At 39.0% G+C, this 23,446-nt stretch overlaps 1 protein-coding gene across 1 annotated transcript in view; it reads right to left on the bottom strand.

Moving 5' to 3' along the window:
• Positions 1-23,446, bottom strand: part of Plac1 (placenta associated 1) — a 176,512-nt gene that overhangs the window by 33,613 nt on the left and 119,453 nt on the right. The window contains exon 2 of the mRNA XM_004921149.4: positions 6,826-6,897. The gene's annotated coding sequence lies outside the window, so the exon portion shown is untranslated. The remainder of the gene's footprint in view (positions 1-6,825; positions 6,898-23,446) is intronic.

The raw sequence follows: 23,446 nt of genomic DNA, 5'->3' as shown, positions 1-23,446 counted from the left end.
TATCAGATCATAGTATAATGAAACTAGAAATCAATGGGAAAAGAAATCACAGAAAATATGCAATCATATGGAAATTAAACAATACCCTCTTGAATAATCAATGGGTCCAGAAGAAATGAAGAAAGAAATTAAACAATTCCTAGACTAAAACAATAATGACACTAAAACATACTAGAACTCATGGGACAAAATGAAAACAGTCCTAACAGAGAAGTTATAGCTGTGAATCCCCAAATCACAAAAACAGAGCAAGCCCAAATAAATAACCTAACGATGCACCTCAAGGTCCTAGAAAAACAAGAATACTCCAAATTTAAAGCTAGTACAAGGAAGGAAACTATAAAGTTCAGAGCAGGAATTAATGAAATTGAGACTAAATATATAAAGATTCAATGAATCAAAAAGCTGGTTCTTTGAATGAATAAACAAAATGATAAACCTTTAACTAATCTTACCAAAAAAGAAAGAAAAGCCTCAAATAAATGCAATTAGAAACAAAAAGGTTGAAATTACAATGACACCACCGAAATTCAGAAGATTTTAGTTATTACTTTGAGAACTTGTACTCTAATAAATTGGAAAATTCAGAAGAAATGAATAAATCCCTAGATACATATGAACTACCAAATGTGAGCCAAGAACATATAAAAACCCTGAACAATATAATAACAGGCAGAGAAATTGAAGTAGAAAAAAAAAAACTACCATTAAGAAAAGCCCAGGAAAAAGCCTTTGATAAAAATCTAACATCCATTTACGATAAACATTCTGAAAAATATAGGTACAGAAGGACCCTATCTCATGCTGATAAAAGTCATTTTGACAAACCAATGGCCAACATCATATTAAATTGGGAAAAGCTGAAAGCTTTCTCTCTAAAATCAGGAACAAGACAAGGTTGTCTACTATTGCCACTACTGTTCAACAAAATACTGAAACATTAACCAGAGCAATCAGGCAAAAAAAAAAAAAAGAAAAAAGAAATAGAAAGGATATGTATAGGAAAGGAAGAAGTCAAATTATTATTATTTGCAGAAAATATGACAACCCAAAAAATTCCACCAAAAGACTTCTAGAATTAATAACCAAATCCAGTAGTTTAGCAGGATACAGAATCAACACACAAAAATTAAGAGCATTCTTGTATGCTAGTGATAAAATCACTGAAAAGAAATTAGGAAAACACTACCATTCATAATAGCATCAAGAAAAATTAAATACTTTGAACTTAGCCTCACCAAGGGAGTGAAAGATTTCTACCATGAAAACTACAGTACCCTGAAAAAGGAAATTAACATGTTCACCATGGGGCTGTAATTCATATGTCTTGCTCCCAAGTGACTTGAACCACATGCATGACAGTTGCATTGGATGGCTTTTTATTAATTTTATTAGTAAAAAGACCAATAAAAGAAATTAGATCCCTTTGCACCACTAGTAATACATTTCCTGATGGGAAAGTCATGTATGTACCACCTGTTGTTTGAGCCAGTTGGAACATGTTAAAGAGGACATCAGAAAATAGAAAGATGCCGCCTGCTTCTGGATAGGCAGAACCGATATTGTTAAAATGCCCATACTTCCAAAACTGATATGGATTTAATACAATCACAATAAAAATACTAACAGCATTTCTTATAGAACCAGAGAAAGAAATCCTAAAATTCATATAGAAGAGGCTCAGAGTAGCAAAAGCAATCTTGGGAAGAAGAAAAAAGAAAAAGGCACCACAATCCAGGACTTCAAGTTATACTAAAAGGCTACAGTGATAAAAACAGCATGGTATTGGCAAAAAACAGACATGTGGGACAATGGAACCAAATAGAGGGTGCAGAAACAACTCCAGGCACATTCAGCTATCTAATCTTTGACCAAAGGGCTCAAAAACATATACTGGAAGAAGGATAGCCTCTTTAACAAAATGGTGCTGGGAAAACTGACTATCCACATGCAAAAGATTGAATCTAGACCCATATCTCTCACCATGTACTAAATTAACATCAAAATGGATAAAGGATCCACATCTTAAAACAGAAACACTTAATCTGCTGGAAGATAAATTATGTCAAACTCTTCAGGACCTAGGCATGGCCAAGGATTTTCTGAATAGAACTCCAATTGCACAAGAAATCAAGAATCAACAAATGGTATCATATGAAATTCAAAAGTTTCTGCACAGCAAAGGAAATAATGAACGGTGAAGTGACAACCTACAGAACAGGGAGAATCTTTTCTAGCCACTCCTCAGAAGAATAATATTTAAAATATATAAAGAACTCTTAATATTAGACCCCACAAAATAAAAGACTAAATCCAAAAATGGGCAACTGAAATGAGTAGAGACTTCTCAGAACAAGTACAAATGGCCAATAAATACATGAAAAAATGTTCATTTCTCTGGTCTTTGGAGAAATGCAAATTAAAACTGCTGAGATTCTATCTTACTCAGAACAAATGCCTATCAAGAAGTCAAATAATAACAAATGCTGGAGAGGCGTGGGGAAAAGGAATCCTTCTACATTGTTGGTGGGGTTGTAAACTAGTACAACCACTATGGAATTCACTATGGAGATCCCTCAAAAAACTAAAACTAAAAATTCTACTTGACTCAGATATTCCTCTTCTATGTATCTTCCCCAAAGGGTTAAAGACATCATACATGTGACCCATGATTATAGCAGCACAATTTATAATAGCTAAATCTTGGAAGCAGCCTATATATCCATCAGTAGATGAATGGATAAAGAAAATGTTGGTCATTCGAGAGATGCAAATGAAAACAACGCTGAGATTCCACTTCACTCCAGAAAGAATGGGTGCTATCATGAAATCAACCAATAACAAATGCTGGCAGGGCTGTGGGGAAAGAGGAACCCTGCTCCACTGCTGGTGGGAGTGTAGACTGGTGCAACCACTGTGGAAATCAGTATGGAGATACCTCAAAGAACTAGGACTGGAAGTCCCATTTGACCCCCGCTATTCCACTGCTGAGGATCTTCCCAAAAGAATTAAAAGAATCATACCACAGTGATATATGTGCACCCATGTTCATAGCAGCACAGTTTGTGATAGCTAAAACTTGGAAACAGCCCAAATGCCCACCAACTGGAGACTGGATAAAGAAAATGTGGTTTTTTAATAAAATGGAGTACTACTCAGCCATAAAAAATAAGAAATTAGAAACATTTATAGCTAAATGGATGCACATTGAGGCAATAGTCTTAAGTGAAATAAATAGGACACACATGTATAAATACCGAAGAGTTTCTCTGGTGTGAGAAACTGAAAGTGTATGTAAGGACTAAAATGTATAATAGGTAATGTGAAATAGGAAGAAAAGGGGCAAAGGGGAAGGAAGTGGGAGGGGTAGGGGAAAGGATAGAAGGCAATGGAGTTAGCATGAGAAAGTGGAAAAATAGGAACAAAATCTTTGTAAATAGGGAGGAATGGAGGGGTTGAAGGGAGGGCTGGGCAAGGGTGAAAAACAAGAACCAAGAGAGCTTATGTAAAGGTGCAAATGTCCAATGATGAATGTCATTATATTGTATACCTAAAATGTACCAATGATTAGAATGAATAATCGATAATGCAAACTAGGAAGAAAAGGTCCAAAGGGGTAGGGGTAGTGGGAGGGGCAGGGGAAAGGAAAGAAGGGAAAGGAAATATGCTGAGAAATGGAAAAAATGGAAATAAAGTCTTTGTAAATAGGGAAGGGTGGAGGGCATGAACGGAGGGCTAGGAATGGGGAAAAAATAAGAACCAAGATGCATTATGTAAAGGTACAATTCCCAATGAGAAATGTAATTGTGTTGTATACCTACAATGTACCAATAAAATAGTTTAATTAAAAAAAGAAAATGTGGCATTTATACACAATGGAGTACTACTCTGCCATAAGAAGGATAAATTTGAGTCATTTATACAAAATTTGATGTACCTTGAGACCATGATTTTTTTGGTACTGGGGATCGAACTCGGGACCTTGTGCTTGCAAGGAAGGCAGCAAAACCACTGAGCTAAATCCCCGGCCCTTGAGACCATAATTTTAAGTGAAATAAATCATGCACAAGCTTAAATATCGCATGGTTTCTCTTACATAAGAAACCCCAAATATAAATAAAAGGCAAAATAAAAGATAAGAAGAATTAGAGGATAGATCTTTTGCATAAAGGAAAGTGAACAAGAGATGGGGGGGAAATGAGGAGAGAAGAGGATGAAAAGAATTTAAACATATTATATACATGTATCAACTCCCTATGAGGATTGGAATCATTAGCTACTGCAAACATGTACCAATAAAAAATAAAATATATTAAAAGAAACACTGAGGATGTAGGCTCTGGGTTCAATTCCCAGTACAGGGGAAAAAAACATTGTGTTGTGTTGTCTTGTCAGTAGGGTAAGACCTTGAAGTATTTTTTAAAGGTGAATTGACAGGATCATGGACTGTGGGGAGAAGGTAGAGAGAATAAAAAGCAAACAGACTCAGGTTTATATCCTGGGTAAAAGGAAACAAGCAGAAGGTCATGAGGTTTGATTTTGAACCTGAATAGCTTGAGCTGTTAGCAAAACATTCAAACACGAGTACACAGTAAGTATTTAGACTATCCAGAGCTGAGGGACAGATTATATTGGAAAAATCCATCTTTTTACCTGAGAGTTTACAGACCATCTAAGACCTACTCCTAACTTTTTAGCCAACAAACCTTGTGATTTAAAGCAGTACACAACCTCTCACTAGGCTTTAGTTTCATCATCTGTAAAATGTGTGCATTGGCACATAGTGTTTTTTTTTTTTAACTAACATTTGAATCAGCACAGTAGCAGGTATTTGGAAGGATCCTAATATTTGTTGGAATATTTTCCTTGCAGGTCTAAAGGTCTAAAGCTTGCAATTTCTCTGAAATAGGGTTCTTAATGAATCTACTTTGGTGGCTGGCTTTTTACTTAGTAGTTTTCTTTTTTCCAGCAGAGCCTACCACTTTATATTATGTGAAGCTAAGAAGGCAGGAGAGGGAGAGTTACATATTGTATCTCAATCTTTCCAGACTTCCTAAGGTTTTTTTTCCCCCTCTTTTCAACCTTTGCAATTTTCAGGCTCTGCTCCGCTCTGGGAAGTGTAACGGGTGGGTAGCCATTAGTACACAGGAAGGGAGGGCTTTGTGGTATCTCAAAGCCATTGGCTCTTATTTATTTTCAGCTTGCTCAACATTTGTTCCACAGATCTGGACAGTTTTAAAAAGGATGGGGGATAGAGAAGGAAGGATGAAAATTAACTGGACACAGAGAAAAGGATAAACACGTTTGCTTTTCAGTATCAAACTGGGGCTCAGAATACTTAGGGCTGAAAAGACTTTCAGGCTTTATTTTTGTCTTCCTGAAACTGAACACTGCTGTGACTGTCCACATGGCATCTGAGGAATTTTTTTTTTTTTTTACTTCGGTTGGGAAAAGAATTCTACATCTTGTTAGTAGGATTTTATAAATGTGTGTACTCCATTTATCCTAAATATTAGTTATTTCTTTCAAATTAAAAAGATTTTTTTTAGACTTTAAAGTAGGATAAACTCATTACAAAAATAAGAAATTGAAAGTCACTCGTCAACCCGTGATGTAGAGACAACTTTGTTAATATCTCTATTTTCTTCTTCCTGTGTTCTGCACACACACACACACACACACACACACACACACACACACACCACAGGATCATGCTGAATGTTCATTTGTATCCCCTCTCCTCCTTCACATGGCTTATGCTGTTATTTCCTTATGTCATTAAATATTCTTCTAAATACGATTTCAAATAATGATATAGCACTGCATAGCATTTATATGGACAACTTTAGATGTTTCTACTTTTTCCTCTATTTTAAATTATATTACAGTGAATTTACTTGTTTTTTGAGAATCTATTATTATTTTAAATTTTTAATTAAAATAGTATATTTATGGGATACAGTGTGATAATTTGATACGTGTATACAATGTGTAATGATTAAATAAGAATTGTTAGCATTTTCATCTTGTTAAACATTAAAAAGTGATAAATTCAGGGGCCTGGAATTTAGCTCAGTGGTGCTGTGCCTGCCTGGCAAGCACAAGGTCCCGAGTTCAATTCCCGGCACCAGAAAAAAAAAAAGGATAAATTCCTTTGAAAGAGAATCACTGAGTGAAAGTGTAAGAGCATTGCTAAGGTTCTGGCACATTTTTCCAAGTTACCTTATGGGAGGAGTTGCAACAATTCGCCTTCCCATTAGTATTTGAGAAAGCCTGACTCACTGCATCAATATAGAATAGTTCACCATCATATATACCACATATACATGACACTATTTTGTACCATTTTAATTCAAATGACATTTCCTGAGCAGCTACTATATGTAGGGTACTGTGCTAGGTATTGGACTCATCCCTGTTATGCCAGGTGCTTGACAGATAAAGACATGTAAAGATAATAACAAACGTGAATAAATCTTCAAGCCCAGGGCTGACAGCATTCAGCCTTTAAATGGCTACTCATTGAAAGAAGACATCATGCATGCTTGCTAATTAGAAAAATAATTTAGATTTTTGTAAGAACTTTAAAAAAAGAATCCATTAATGTGAATCTTGCAAAAAAGCAGATTCAGTTGTAATTATTCACACCATATTTCCTGGTGTAATTTAGGAGTGGAGAGAAATACTAGAAATCTACATCTTTCAAAAGAAAGAAAAAAGCATCCCAGTTGGTGAAAGGATAATTTCTGCTTTTGTCAGTTTCTTTTAGAAAATTAACCTGTTGGTTATCAGAGAAGAGGGACACAGAACACACAGAAAACTAACCTCCTTCTGGCAGCTGGGGATAATTTGTCAGTCTCCTTTGAAATGTGGCTTTGTGTTCAATAGTGCAGGCAGCTGGAACAGAAAAAGCATGACAGACAAAAGCTGAAATCCACACGAAAAAAAGTCTTTTTCCCAAAAATTACTGCCTGAGTTAGCAACGGTCAGAACAGAAACTACACGGGTATCTTCCCAGCAACAAGTACGCCTGCTACTAGAGAAGGCTCCCTATCCTACAGGAGGCATTATAATGGCTGGAGCCCTGAATAGAGGTGCTGGATGGTACTTAAACAAACCTTCTCACTCCCATGAGAAATTACACCCACAAATCCATCTAAAACTGACAAAAAAGCTAGTGTTATGTTTTGAAATCAGTGAAAAGCATTTATTATATTGAAAAGGAAGACCTATTTAATATATGGTGGATGATGGTGAAAGAAATAAAGGCTTAATGATATGATTTCAAGTTAAAAAGTAACCAATGAAATCACTAAAATACTATTGGACTGGAAATAGCCCAAACATCTTTTAAGTAGTGAATGGATAAAGTGTGGTACATCCATGCAATGGAATACTACTCAGCAATACAAAAGAATGAACTACTGATACATGAATCTCAAAAGGCTTATACTGAGTGAGAAAAACACGATCTTAAAAGCTTGTATACTATATGATACCATTTCTATAACATTTTGGAGAAGGCAAAATTGTAGGAACATAAAACCAATCAGTGGCTGTCCAGTTGAGAGTAAGGGAGAGAGGAGTGATTACCTTGGAACTGTTCTATATAGTGATTGTCATAGTAGTTACATGACTACAATTTGTCTACACTTATAGACTGTACATGTAAAAAGTAAATTTTACTATATGCTATATTAACAAATGAATAAAAAATCTCCTATAAGTAATACTGTCAAACATGGGGAGGTGGAGGAAAGGGAGAATTTGTGAGTAACGTTAAGTAAGCTAAATCTTCAGTTTTATAGTAGAAAGTTGATAGATAAGGTCCAAATTGGATAAATCAAGAAATAGGAGCAGAAACATTATTTAGAGACACAAAAGTAACCATCAGATGAATTGAAAACAAAATCTGTCAAGTGCCTTTGTGGAGTGAGACTGGGAGTGGGGCAAGGTGGGGCAGAGAACTGTTGTTTAGCACAAGCTCTTCTATATTATTTGATATTTTAATGCAATAGTTGAGCAAATCCCTTTTCCTCACTGAGCCTTGGTTTCTTCACTTGTATGATGAAGGGCTTAGTGTAGATGATCTTTAAGATCTCTTTCAGGCTAAAGACAATTGCAAAATTAGATTATTTGCATATCCACAATGATTCTTTGTTGAATGCTAAGAAACCAACCTTTTTATTTTTTAAAGCTGGAAGGAAATAAATCATCAAATTTTATAGTTTTTTTTTAACAGCAGAAGAATCAAGACACAGATTAGTTGAAGGATTTACTTGGAATGACAATTAATTGCCAACAGAGCCAGGTCTGGGGCTCACGCCTCTTCATTGAAACATCATTGAACCATGCAGCTTCTGCAAGGCCTAGTGGAATTGTTTCCTAGCACGAGGACTGACAAAAATGCCCTGGGATGATGCCAGGGTTGTAATTCAAATGCCAGCATAGCTTCATTGGCCTAGGAGATGATTCCGAAGTTTGGATGTGGTCCCTGATGTAAGCATGTATGATTCAATGCCATAGGCATCCTGAAATTGGCCAAGGCTACGCTAAAGTCCAATTTGGGGGCTTCGTTTCCTAATACTTGTCCAATAAGCTGCCTCTGGCAGGTACAACTAGCTTACTGACTTCTTTGTAACAGGAATCACTTCACTAAAAAATAATCATCATTCTCATTCCGATTAAAAATAATGGCCTTGGGCTGGGGATTTAGCTCAGTGGTTCCACTGCCTGCCTCACAAGCACAAGGTCCCGAGTTCGGTCCCCCATACAAAAAAAAAAAAAGGCCTTGGGCTGAGGATTTACCTCAGTGGCATCTCGCCTCTCTTGGAAATGCAAAGTCCTGAGTTCGATCCTCAGTAACACCCCCCCCCCCAAAAAAAAACCAAGGCCAAAAAATAATGGCCTTATCCATTTCTCCTCATCTGTCCTTTATCTCTATGAGCTCAAAGATCAAGCCATATTTCACTAAAAGCCATCAAGTAGGACAGCAGATATACTCCTTTAGAAACTTATCAGCCATGGTTAAATTTAAAAAGTTGTCTTGGTATGGTTTCGCAATCCTAGGAAGAGATTTGAAGCAGACTCCCAACTTTGACCACACCATCTTCCCAGAGGCAGGCTGAAAGCATGTGCCTTCTGCCAAGCACACCCCACCTCCTAGAGCCTACAGGCTCACTTACCCCTTCACACAACGTCTGAGGCTTACAGAATAAGGACACCATTATGCCAACCTACCATTCTGCCTCAGTGGAAACAACACTGACTTTTATAAGTTCCCAGCTAGCTTCAAAGGCTGTTGCTATCTGTCTGGACTTCAAGGGTAGCTTCCTTGGGAAAGTGCTCACCATGTCTTTCTAGTTCTAGAATCTTCTTTAGCTGATAATGCATTAGAGCAGGAATTTTCAGGCAGGCCTCCTATTGGTGCTTTGTCTACTTTAGCAGCAAGACTGTATGTTTTCAAAGGTCCACAGAAAACATTTGCTTGCAAACTTCTGTGCTTGCCCTCTATCAGTGCTTCCACTCAAGCCTGGCCTTCTGCCTAGTTCTGAAGGCTGCCTTACATACTGCCTGTCCTTTACTTCACAACAGGTGGCCCGGGGATCTCAAGAACTTAGCCTCAGCTGCCAGCATAGGGAAAGAGAGGTCCCTGTAGTTGAGCCTGTGACAAGGACAGCGTTTGTTCCCACTCTGGTATTCTCAATGTCAACAGCAGTGACAGGCTCCAGAGGAGATCATGCCCAGTCACTGCCCACTTGGTGAGAACTGCACAAGCCCAGGGATGTCCATACATCTACCTTTGACTCTCCCTACAGTGCTGTGAGGTGACTAGAAACCAGTACTAGTTTTCCCACTTTACAGCAGAGAAGGCAAATGCCTGAAGACTACAGATTTGCTCAAAATAAAGGCGATTATTTTGTTCAGAACAAGAATCAGGACATGTGGGTCAGCACACATTGGTTCCTGTGATTTGCCAATTGTTTATGTGAAACGTGCTGTACACTGGTTTGCTTGTCACTGAGTGACCATGGTGGTGCCACCTAAAGTGATGGATGATGCAGAGGAGGTGCTGTGAGGGGAGAGGTGAGTCACTCAATGCACTGCAGGGGCATGGCAAACAGTGACTGTACCCAAGACCATCTGTCCAAGGGGTCTAGGTGGCATTCCTGACTTCCTTCTACCAACAAAATAGACTGCACCAGGCACTGGGATGACAGATAATTTACACAAACCCTTGTCCTCAAGACACTCATAGTTGGATGAGGGTACCACATTCTCAGTGGTGAGTGGGGGCTGTGATAAACAGATCAGCCTCAGACTTCAGGAGGTTCATGTTTAGTCCTGAACTCACCAATAGAAAACAGCATTTGGTTTTTTTTTTAAACTATAATGATGGCTATGCACTGAATAACTCATTCTGATTCTCTTCCTTGAGAATAAGATTCATTTTGTCGCTAACCTTGCCAAATTGCTTATCATAATGTATAAAAACAAAGCTTCAAGATATAATTAAGTTTTCATATCAGTTGATGTTGAGTTTATCAAAAGGAAGATGATCCTAACTGGCCTTGACTTAATCAAATGAAAACCATTAAAAGCAAGACTGGGTCTGTCCTGAGGAGACAGAGCGTTTCTAGCTGGTCTTGAGGAAGCAAACAGCAAGGTTGGAAAGAGAGGGGCAGCCTCTACAAGCTGAGCACTGCAGTACTATAGTGGTGAGGAACATCAGTTCTTCCAACAACCTGAACAAGGTTGGGAGAGGACTCCAAGCTCCAGATGACAATGCAACACTTGGACCGCAGCCCCGTGACACCCTAAGCAGAGGCCCAGATAAACTGTAACCAGACTCTGAGCCATGGAAATGGGCACTATAAATGTGTATTGTTTTAAGCTGCAACTATATATACTGTATACTCATTGTATTTTGGTTGTTGAGTTTTTCTTTTCAACAGTCAAGTGATGCCATTTTCTAGTTCCTCAATAAGTGAAACATGGAGTTATAATAGGACTCTGCAACTCTGTTCCTATGTATTTATCCAAGAGAATTAAAAATAGATGTCCAAATAAAAATGTATCCATGAATGTTCATAGCAGTATTATTCACAATGGCAAAAAGGTGGAAACAATCCACATGCCCATCAACCAATGAATAGATAAGCAAGATGTGGTATATTCATGCAGTGAGTATTGTTCAGCCATAAAAGAAGCTCTGATACATCCTTCTTTAAAAAAGCCAGACACAAAAGGACAAATACTGTATCCTAATTATGTAAAATATCCAGAATATGAACATCCACAGAGTTCAAAAATAGATCAGTGGTTACACAGGGCTAAGGAGAGGGGGAAATAGGAAGTGACTACCTAATGGGAATGGGTACAGGATTTCCTTTTGGAATGGTGTGTGTTCTGGAACTAGAGAGTGGTGATGGTTACACACCAATATGAATGTACTTTATGCCACTCAATTTTATAATTTAAAATTGTTGGAACAGTTTGTTGATTATATTTTACAACAATAAAAATATGGTGCCATTGTTTCTGCTGCTCATGTCATTATCATCTTGCATCATGCCTGCTGGAACACACTTATCTTGCCTTAATAACTCCTACAGGAGGAGGAGTTAGGATCCATCCACCTCAGGGAAGCCAGGTCATGCTCCCTTTCCAGGTTATGGTCTCCTGTCACATCCATTCCTAGCCCTTTGCATTTCTTCACTAGTATCATGTAACAACTGGAATTACATCATTATTACAAGGTTATTTGTTTAATGCCTGCCTTTCCCACTAGATTATAAGCTACATCCCTTGTGCATGGTAGGCAAGTGCTGTGCCACTGAGCCAGCATCCTTATCCCTGAAAACTCATTTTCTAAGCTATTCTGAGAGTAATTCGAGAAGTATAAAGCATTATCTCTAACACTTTCAAAATGTAGGTAGTCAGTTGAAGTGAATGGCCAGCGTCTTAGTATGATCAGCCTGCCTCAACAAAAATAAAATAAACAACAGACCTTTATTTCTCACAGTGCTGGAGGCTGAAAAGTCCAAGGTCAAGGTGCCCACCAATTCAGTCCCTCATGACATCCCTCTTCCTGGCTCACAAGGCCTTTCCTTGGTACTCAGGTATGTAAGTGGGGTGGAGAGCGAGCTCTGCTCTCTTCTTCTTATAAGGACACCAATCCCATCATGGAGGCCCTGCCCTCAGGACTGCATCTAACCTTAGTTAACCCCTCAAAGGCTCCATCTTCAAATCCCATTGTGTTGGTGGTTAGAGCTTCAGGATGGGAATTTTGGGGAACACAGTTCAAACCAGAGCAGCTGATATGCATTAAGTAGCCATTGTACATCAGTGGAAGGGATCATGTTAGCATTGGTGTTTTCACTATATTTTGCCCCTCTCAACCCATCAATGGTGCCTGTTCACCTTTGGGTCCTGCATCTTCTAAAATCTATTCTCTGCCGTGGTTTTCTAGGGTTCTAGTATATCTCAAAGTTTCCAGGAAACTATAAGAGAACAGTTTTTCTTGGTCCTTTATTTTTACTGTAGCATGAAGTCCTCCCAGAAACCTCTGCCAACATTAAGGGTCATTCTTGTCATCCTTACTATGCCCTCTGCTCAGTGCAGACACTTGTTTTTATTCATACGAATAAGACAGAGGCATTTTTTTAATTCACTGGATGACACAGCAGTCCACGCAGATCCCACAGCTCCAAAGCTGTTCGGGAGCGACAGGCTGGGGGCCGGTAGGGAGGAGGGTGGCAGGCTGGCTGGGGTCCTTTAACAGACATGCCTGTAACAATCAGTAATCCAGGCCTCACCTAACTGTAATTTCTATGAAATAATCCATGTTAAAATGCCTGACACACTTTGAACATGCAATAAATGTTAACTATTATACTTTTATGACAAAAGTATTGTATATAACAATTAAAATCACACTCTTGAATAATATTTAGGCATATATGAAAGTTAAGTGAAAGAAGATTACAAAAGTGTGCACAATAGGGCCAGGGATTTAGCTCAGTGGTTCCGTCACCTCCCCTGCAAGCGCAAGGACCAGAGTTCGATCCCCAGTACCAAAAAAAAAAAAAAAAAAAAGGGCACAATAATGTCCCTCTTAAAAGTGTAATATATAAATAAATGAGATATTATACAGAAACTTAAAGCTCAGGATCTAAAGTTTGGCCTGTTTTTTATTCTGTGCACTGTTATTTATTAGCTGGGTGATCAATATGATGTGACTTAATCTCTCTAAACCCCAGTCTCTTTATTTATAAAATAGAGATGATATAAATAGATAGATTTGCAGGATACACTTCCATACCTAGAAAACCCAAGAGTTATGAGGGAGTTGTAATTTTGCATCAAAATTAATAAGAGAGCTCAGGGGCAGGGGATTTAGCTCAGTGGTTCTGCCATCTGCCTCACAAGCACAACATCCCGAGTTCGATCCCCAGTACCAAATAAATAAATAAATAAGTAAATAAATAAATAAATTTCCCACCGCTCCTAGGGCAGAGGAGGTGAGCCAATCCCAGCGCCCAGGAGGAGGCTCCCCCGCTGTCATTCCACTGCTCCTAGGGCAGAGGAGGTGAGCCGTGCGGGTGCCAGTAGCACACACCCACCCCCCATGGAAATGAGAATACACATAAACAAGCCTCAAAAACAGACTTCCAGATCACCTACAGCAACCCCAAAGGAAACGAGATCGAACAATCTGATGCTCAACTACCTGGACTCTCTGAACTGGCAACAAAAGAGGATCTGGAAAAAATGAAATCAGAAATAATTTCTCAGGCAACAGCAAAGACTGTGTCCATAGTGCAAGACATAATTAATAAGTCTAGAGAGGACACAGATAAAAAAAGAGAGGATCTGAGGAACATGATGCAATCCCAACATAGGAAACAAATGGAATCCGTAAAACAGATGCAAACAGATTTCCAGGAGATTAAAAACTCCATTGAAATTCTACGCAACAGAATGAACCAATGTGAGGACAGAATTTCAGATATAGAAGATAACATTGCAATTAGTGACCAGGAAAAGAATAATTGCTCCAAAATTTTAAGGGACCATGAGAAAGCAATCCAACAGCTGCTACATGATGCAAAGAAGAATAACATAAGACAGATTGGAGTCAATGAAGAAACAGGAGAGAGTGCAGATGACATAAAAAATCTCTTCACAGAAGTGATGGCAGAAAACTTCCCAAGCAGGGGAAAAGAACTTGACATACAGATAAGTGAGGCATATAGGACTCCAAATAGCCTTGATCAAAAAAAAAAATCTACACATAGGCATATAATAGGATTCCATAAACCCAACAGAAGAACAAAATTCTACAAGCAGTGAGAGAAAAGAAGCAAATCACGTACAAAGGAAAGCCCATCAGAATCACAGCAGACTTCTCAATGCAAACCCTCAGGGCAAGAAGAGCTTGGAGTGATGTATTTCAAGCCCTCAAAGAAAATAGCCTCCGACCCAGATTGATGTACCCTGCAAAACTATCTTTCAAAATTGATGGAGAAATAAGATACTTTCATGATAAAGAGAACCTTAGGAACTTCATGAATACCAAACCAACACTTCAAAAAATTTTAGACAATATCCTAGGAAAAGAGAATGAGGATCACAACCTCAGGAAGCCCAGCAGAATGAATCTGTTGGGCGTGACGAATTAAATGCAAAGGGGGAGAATCCAACAAAAAGAAAATCATGACAAGGCTTTTAAAACTTTTATCTTCATCTCCTTAATGAGTGTATATTTCAATCTTGTTATTGTACTGATTAGCATTTTTCTGATTCTAGAGTTGCACACCTTCCTTTCCTTGGGCTGTACTGGCTATGTATCATCTTCTTGTGTCTACTTTTTAATTGGGTTGTCTATTAATGAGCTGTAAGAGTTCTTTATATATTCTGGTCATAGGTTATATGCATTGTAAATATGGTCTGTTTAAGGACTACTTTTCATTTTAATGATGTCATTTAAAGTTCTAAATTTTGATGGAATCTCATTTATCAATTTTTTTCTTTTATACATCATGTTTTTGTATACTAGGAAGTTCTTACCTACCCTAAATTCATAAACATTTTCCCTTATAATTTCTTCTTAAAGTTTTATACTTTTAGGCTTTCATATATAGGTTCATAGATCCTTTCAAGTTATCTTTATGTATGGAAATAAAGGGTTGAGGTTAATTTTTTATATATATGGATACCAGGTGTTCTAGTGCCATTTGCTCAAAACACTATCTTTTCCTCTACTCTTGAATTGAGTTTATATTCTATAAAATGTTAATGTTAAATAATCTTTCGAAACTCAGTGGACCATATATGTGTAGTTCTATTTCTAGATTCTCTGTTTCATTCGAATGATCTATATGTCTTTCCTCACACAACACTGCCTTTATTTCTGTAGCTTCAGAGGAAGTCTTAAAATTAGGTACTAAACGCCTTCCAACACTGCTTTTTTTTCTTTTTTACTTTTCTAAGTCCTTTGTATTCCTACATAACTTTTAAATTTCAATATCCAATTCTTCATTTCTAGCAAGTATACATAGACCAGAATTTTTATATATACCTTGTGTTTTCTAATCCTGCTAAATTCAAATACAAGTTCTAGGGGCTCCTAGAGATTTCTTGGTATTTTCTCTGTAGATGATCATTTCATCTACATATAAAGATTTTGCTTCTACCTTGCTAATCCTATCCTAATTGTGTCATTTTATTGCCAGACTATTTTGGTTTAGGCCTATGTTTCAAAGTTTAATGGACAGATGAAGAGTAGGCATATATGCCCTTGTTCCCCACCTTAGAGAGAAAGCCTTGTATCTTCTCCATTCATATAAGGCATTTTTGCTGGAAGTATGGAGTACATGTCCTTAATCTGTTAAGGAGCTTCTCTTCTACTTCTAGTCTCCTGATAGCTTTTACCATGAATAGCTATAGAATTTAGTCCAGTACTTTTTCTCCAACTAGTGACAGGATCATGTGGCTTTTTCCTTTCCTCTGTCAAAATGATGACTTCTGGGGGGTGGATCTTCCAATGCTGAACCAACACTGCCATACCTATAACAAAACCACTTTCTACATACTGCCAGATCTGACTTCTAATAGTTTGTTTTGTTAAACAAATTTCTATCTATGTTCATACTTTTTCCTTCTATTATGTTCATCCAGTTTTAGGATTAGCACAATGTTGATTTCCTAAAATGAGGGGAGAAGTGTTCCCTTTTTTTTCTGCTTTAAATGTTTGATATAATTTATCAGTTAAAATGTTTATGAGCCTGCTGTTGTCATATAGGTAGGTTTTCAAGCTAGGAATATACTTTCTTTAATAGGTGCTATTCAAATTTTGTATTTCCTCTGGAGTTAGTTTCATTAATTCGTCTTCCAAGGTACTTCTTAGAAATTGTCAAATTTATTTCAAAACAGATTTTTGTAATATGCTTTCTATATCCTTTTAAATCCTGTAAAGTCTGTGGTAATGTTTCCTAGATCTTGATATTGTAATTTTAAAAATATATAATTGATATTGTGTAATAGGAAGTAAAGGTCTAAAGGAGTAGGGGAAGGGGGAGGGGTAGGAGAAAGGAAAGAAGGGAAAAGAAAAAATATGAGAATAGGAAAAAAATAGAAACAAAGTCTTTGCAAATAGGGAAGGGAGGAGGGGGTGAAGGGAGGGCAGGGGAAGGAGAAAAAAATAAGAACCAAGAGACTCATGTAATGGTGCAGGATCCCAATGATGAATGTAACTGTATTTTATACCTAAAATGTACCAATAAACTTAATGGGGAAGAAAAAGAGCTCAGTACAGTTGTTAGATGCACAGTGAAAATACAGAAATCAAAACTTTCTCATAAATATTGTGAAAAAGGCACCAGTCACAAGACAGGTATAGGTGTAGTGCAAGGAGCTGTGTATCCCCTTTGCCCAACTCTAGGTCACACTTGGAACCTCAGGCTTAGAGGCAGATTCCTAGGCCAGTTAGAGTTTGGCCTAGGCTCTCTCCTGTTCAGAGTCTCAGGCCCAGTTCAAAGGACATACTGTCAGACTCCATGCCATCATCTCGACGGCCTTGTTCTCCAGTAGAGACACAGTAGCTGCAAGAACATACTGGCCTGCCTCGTGGCTATACTATTTTGTATAGTTTCCTTCTCACCAAGATACTTTTGCTTCTTGAACCACATTTTAATTCCATTAAAGAGTATCTGCTTTATTTATTTATTTATTTCCAGTACAGGGGATTGAACTCAGGACCTTGCGCTGGTGAGGCAGGCATGGTGCCACTGAGCTACATCCCCAGCCAGAGAGTATCAGCTTTAAATTTACAGGAAGACAATTCTAGAAAGGTAAAGGATATAGCTCAATGGTAGGGTGCTTTCCTGGCATATATGAGGCTGTGGATTCCATCCCCAGCACTGCAAACCTGATAAAATTAAATTTAGAATAAAAGAATCTAGCTGAGCACGGTAGTGCATGCTGAAATCCCAGCTACTCAGGAGATTGAGGCAGGAGGATTGCAAGCCTGAGGTCAGGCACGTCAATTCAGCAAGACCCTGTCTCGAATTAATAATAAAAAATGGTTGGGAATATAGCTCAGTGGGAAAGTGCTTGTCTTGCATTTGCAAGGCTGTGAGCTCAATTCCTAGTGCCACCCACACACACAATCAGAGTAGTCTCCCAGTGAAGTTTTCTCATAGTCATTAATATGATGTATTTAAAATCAAGCTCTCCCATTTACTAACTGCCTTCCCTTAGGGGAGCCCCTAAACACTTTCCTTCACTTTCCTCATCTGGGAAATGGGTGACAATAATGGTATCTCACTTTTAGAGATGTTGGGAAGACTAAATAAGATTATATATATAAAGGGTATAGCTCAGTACCGGCCACACAAGAAGCTCTCAATGTATAGGAGCTGCTGTCTTTAAAACAGGAAGAGTTTGTCTGAAACAAGCATTAAAGTTTACATCTCTTGTAAGATAAAAATTGCTTGTGGCAATTTGAAAGGGTTTCCCTACCCCTAGCTTATATCCAGCAAAGTTTCAAAAATATCAGCATCTAATATTTAGTCTGGGGCTCCCAAACACAATTGTACAGATGTTTGTACATGAGGAAATCTATCTACACAGAAACACATAAGGAAATAGGTAATCTCCACACAATGCTCTCTAAGCCCTGGAGCCACAGGGCTCTATTCAACCAGAAAAGGCAATTCATAAGGCAACAAGGTCATTTTTATATTCCCTTAAGGTTTGTGGAAACAAAATCTTCTTCTTTTAGCCAGTGTGAATACATGGTACCTTCGCTCTGCTCTGCCCCCGAGAGAGTGGAGCTGAGCCTGTGCTGAGTCCTCCCTCTGTGGGTAACCTTGGTCAAGTGCATGTCTCCCCTCAAATCCCAGACTGATTTGGGTCCCACTGTCCTGTATATGGGGTGTGTGGGGGAATTGGGCCAGGCATGGGCCTCTCAGGCACGGGAAGCAGGTAGAAATAGTGCTTTGGAGCCGCAGAGGAGTCTCCATACAAAATCACCTTGCTTATGCTTTCAGGGGAAATGCTCAAATCTGAGAAAGAACTGATCAGGACCACCCAGGACCAGAGCCCCTCTGCAGACCTCTCTTCTGTACCCTTCATGCTGTAATGCCAGCAGTCAGTTTGCCACAAGACGAGGTTCACAGCCAATCTGTGCAGGCTGACAGAGGTCTTCTTTCCCCCACCTGGAGAGCTTTACCAGACCTACTACATCAAGTTGAACCCCAGGCAGAAGGTGAGGAGGGGACTGTAGAGGTGTCTTGTCACTTCCCTGCTCCAAATCTCCCCTGGATTCAGGGTACTAACTCACACAAGAGTTAGCATAGTTTCTATACCAAAAGATCCTCTGTGTATCTTTTGGTGAAGAACAATTTTGCAACATGAGGAATCTCCTCTAGTTTTACCCACGTTTCAAGTTTTTTCGCCTGGTTTTCTTAAAGCAGGGCACATGCTTCTGCGTTGGAAGGGGCATCTCTCATGCTAGTGAAATATAAAGACCAAAAATGGATTTCTTCCTCATGGAGACAAAAGTCTTTGTGAGACTATAGGCAAATGCTCCCAGAGACCAGTGACCTGTCTCCTCATTCTCCTTTCCTTGTTTCCCCAGCCTTGTCCTTGTCCACACTCTCAACACTGATGTCTAGATTTTTACTCCTGGTTCCCATCTGGCCTCTCTGACTCTATTCTTTTTCTTCGAAACATTGCCATACCTCACTGCCCCTCACTGCTTCTCCTACAACCTTACTGAGTTCATATTTTGTGCCTAACAGGTTTTCATATGTCGTTATGGTTTGTATCTAGATGTCCCCCCGAGCCTCATGCACTCATTGGTGGGGCTCATGGGTGCATGATACTCATCAGTGGGTTTGTCCACTGATGAGTTTATAGCTAAAAGTGATTTGGAAGGTGAAGCCTGGTTGGAGGAGGTGGGCCACTGGGGGCGTAGCCTGGAAGTGTCTATCTCCTTCCCTCATCCTTTGATCCTTCTCTGCTTCCTGTTCCTTCCATGCCATAAGCTCCTTCTCCTCGGCCATGCCCCTCTGCCATGCTGCCTACCTTGGAGCCAGCTGATCATGGACTGAAACCTGCAAACTGTGAGCCAAATAAACCTTTCCACCTTAGAGTTTTGGGTGTTGGGTATTGTGTCTCAGTGACAAGAAAGTAACTGAGATAATATATGTGGAGTCTTTAGGGTTTTCTTAGGCATGGCATCTGCAAGTCAGGATAATTTTATGTCTTCCATTCTGATTTGGATCCCTATTATTTCTCCTCCTTGTGTGATTGTTCTAGTTAGTTCTTTGGCACTCTGTTGCATAGAGGTGGTTAGGATCCTTGCCTTGCACTGGCTTTTAGAGGAAAACAATTTCCAATTTCTCCCACTATGTTAGCTGTGAGCTTTTTATAAATGGCCTTGATTTTATGAGGAAATTTTCCTCTGTAACTAATTTGTTGAGAGTTTTTAATCAAGAAAGAATTCAAACTTTGCCAAATGCTTTGAAAAATCATCTACCAAGGTGATCAGGTGTTCTTCTAATCTTTCATTTTGTTAATGTGGTGTATCACATTGATTGATTTGCATATGTTAAATTGACCTTGCACCCCAGGGACAAATCCTGCATTATTATGACATATCATCTTTTTTTTTGGTACTGGGGATCGAACTTGGGACCTTGCACTTGTGAGACAGGAGGCAGAATACATACCATCTTTTTGATGTATTGTTGGCACATAGCTCTTGACACCCCATTCTGACAATACAAACTTTCTCATGTACCCAGCTCTGTGCTATATTCTGTTGTGTTCAGTAAAAATAATCTTCAAAAAGTAATATTCAACAAACACTCATTTTGTTTGCCCAAACTTCATTTTCCCAAGGTTCTCAAAACCTGAAACTAACTTATATGATTACTCCAATCAGTGAGACTCCAATGCTGACTCTGCTTTCTTTATATGGCTGTTTGTTTGGAGGATCAGATAGAAAGAGGGTGGAAAGAAATGGAAAGCCTTTGGGATGCTGTTATTGTTGCCAGGCCAAAGCACCAACTGGAGGTTTTTTTTTTTTTTTTTTTTTTTTTTTTTTGGTACCGGGGATCAAACTTGGGACCTTGTGCTTGCAAGGCAGGCAGCCGAATCACTGAGCTAAATCCCCGGCCCACCAACTAAAGGTTTTGTGCTAAATACCTACATAGAAGTTCTGGGTTCAAGGCTCCTCAACAGGTTCGGGCAGAGGGCAATTGTTGAATAGGGAAAACTCCATGTTTTGATAAAGTGCTGAAGGTTCAACTGGTTTTCTTCCCATGCTCATGAATGGGCTACTGGAAGTAAGGTAGCCTCCAGACAGAAATGTCCACGGTTTGCAAAGAGCTTTGGATCTTCTTAAGCACTTGGCCACCTGGCAAATGTACCATTGGTACTGCATTTATTGAGCCCTTATTATGTGCCCAGCATATTATATTCATCATCTCAACAACCTCACAACAACCCTGTTATTAGCTCCCTCTGTCAGATGAGGAAATTGAGGCTCAGAGAGATTAAGTGACTTGCCTAAGGTCATACAGCTGTCCAATTCCAAAGCTTAAGCTGTGTAACAAACATATTTGCCAGGCTGAACTTTGGGGTTGAGAACTAAGGACAAGGACTTGGAAATTTTTATCAAATGATACCTTATTCAGGCTACAACTGCCAATGAACTCCTATCAGCACAGTTATAAGCCTGCATGATCATGGAATCTCCCATGACATAATTATGGTCATTACTCTGTAAATAGGATAGGCAGAAGGTCAAAGCCTGTCACACGGATACCCATCCTTTAAAGTCAGCAGAAGGAAGAGAATCAAAAGTATGCAATTGAGAGAAATAAAACCACTTTCCAAATAAATGGCAGTTGAAGTTGCATACTGTAGGATCTATAAACACAATTACAATTCCACCTTTTTAAAGCCAATGGTTCTAAGCCATTTTGAGTGTGGACTCCTTTGAGAATTTGAGGAAATGTATAAATACAAACCCATAATTTTGCACATATTTTCAGAGAAATTCATTGAGTTGGGGCTGGGGATTTAGCTCAGTGGTTCCAACGCCTGCCTTGAAATTCATTGAGTTTCTTGTATCTCATCCAAGAGCAACAGATCCTAGGTTAAAAACTTTTACTTTTACTTTAAGCAAACATAATTCTATGTCTTAAAAAGCAATAAATTAGGCCTGGGATTTAGCTCAGTGGTTCTGCTGCCTGCCTCATGAGCACAAGGTCCCGAGTTCGATCCCCGGTACCAAAAAAAAAAAAAAAAGCAATAAATTAGGGAACAACAATTCCTTTAAATAATAAGCCAACTTAGGGTTTGGTTTATGAAACTTGTTCTCTATGCCTAATCATTCGCACGAGATTCATTTACGATAAGGGATGACCATCAGAACTGGCCAGAAAAACAGAACTAGAAGCTATACATAAGATGGTAGTAAGATTTGTAGCACTTCAGTGACAAAAGATGGGCAGCCACTCAGCAGACAGAAGTGATTTAACTGGATGGTGACTGGACTATGTGACCTCAACAGGCCCATCAGCACCGTGAATCAAGTGTTCTACAACCTATATAAACCCAGGGAAGATTTGGACCCCAAGTCAGCTCCTGCTAAGCAGCTGATGGCTTCATGAGAGTCCAGGAACCTGACAGGGGCAGACTCAGTATATATTGGCTCATTCACCTTAATCTACAGTCACCCTTCTTACACTGGCCCATGTTATTCCAAATAGCAACAGTGAGTTCCCTGCCAACTAGAGGCCCTATTGTTCTCTTACAAAAATATTTAGATAATCCCAACCCAAGTCATTCCAAGGCTATTTCCCCCTGGTTTCTTGTGCTGTGAGTAGACAAGATCTTACTATAATCTTTAGAAGCATTGTTAGCTATAGCCTGATACTTCTTTTGAACCCACCTCACATAAAAGGTACTTAGTTTCAAGGCCTAGTTCTGATGCAATGATCAGAGCACTTTGTCCTTTAAAATCTATTTGATTTGAAAGGAAGAGCCCTAGTTCCATCACTACTGCCTCCTCGCCTCTCTGCACCTTAATTCCCTGTCAGACAGCTAACATTCTTACCCTGCTTATCTCTTGGGGAAGGTGCCTTGTAACATTTAAATAAGATAGGGGGCATACAAAGAATTTACTAACCAGAAACTTTTTGAAAAGGTGATAACTCATGAGTATTGTTCCACTCAAGCTTCAACTCCATGAACCACACAGATCTTTATGTTCTGTCATGCATTCAGTCACTCTCCCTCCCTTGCTTCCTTTCACTCTTATTCAGAAAATAAGAAACAAGTATTGAAATCATATTCCCAGCATTGTATGTAGCTTAAGGAAGTTTTTACACAGTTGCAAACAGGCTTAGAAATGTGTAATAACAACTGTAAGCTCACACTGCTAGGTGACGAGAAACTGGGGACTCCCCCTCTTCTCTCCCCTCACCCCTACAAGTTGCTTTCCATCACTCCACATTGCTTGTCCCAGCACATCCTCCCCTTTGGAGTAAGCATTTCTTACTCACTTATGGAAAATAAATTTTTGACTCTCTTTGAGAACGCTGAGGCAGTTATTCCTGTTTTCTCCTTGTGAACACGAGGGTAGGGATATGGAGGGCGGTGGGAGAGAATGAGGCGGGCTCCTTAAGCTTGAATTTTCAGTGTCTGAACTGTGAAGTTTTATGTAGCTTTCAGGAGATGGCTGAGTAGGTTCACACTCTCCCTTTCTTTGCCCTCTTCTCTAATTTTCGAGTTGTTAAGAAAATGTGTTGCTCCCAAATGCATCAGGTGTCTCCAACTTTCTAATTGAGCAAGACAGACTCCTTCCCAGCCAAGAAATATTTATCCAAATTTCAGTTTCACTGGATTAATGCCTTAAGCTGGTGAG

This window comes from Heterocephalus glaber, unplaced genomic scaffold, assembly GCF_053883595.1.
Source record: "Heterocephalus glaber isolate CG9 unplaced genomic scaffold, H.glaber_assembly_v1.0 deba00001729, whole genome shotgun sequence".
In the NCBI taxonomy this organism is placed as follows: Eukaryota; Metazoa; Chordata; class Mammalia; order Rodentia; family Bathyergidae; genus Heterocephalus; species Heterocephalus glaber.
This window is presented reverse-complemented; position numbering and strand designations above follow the sequence as displayed.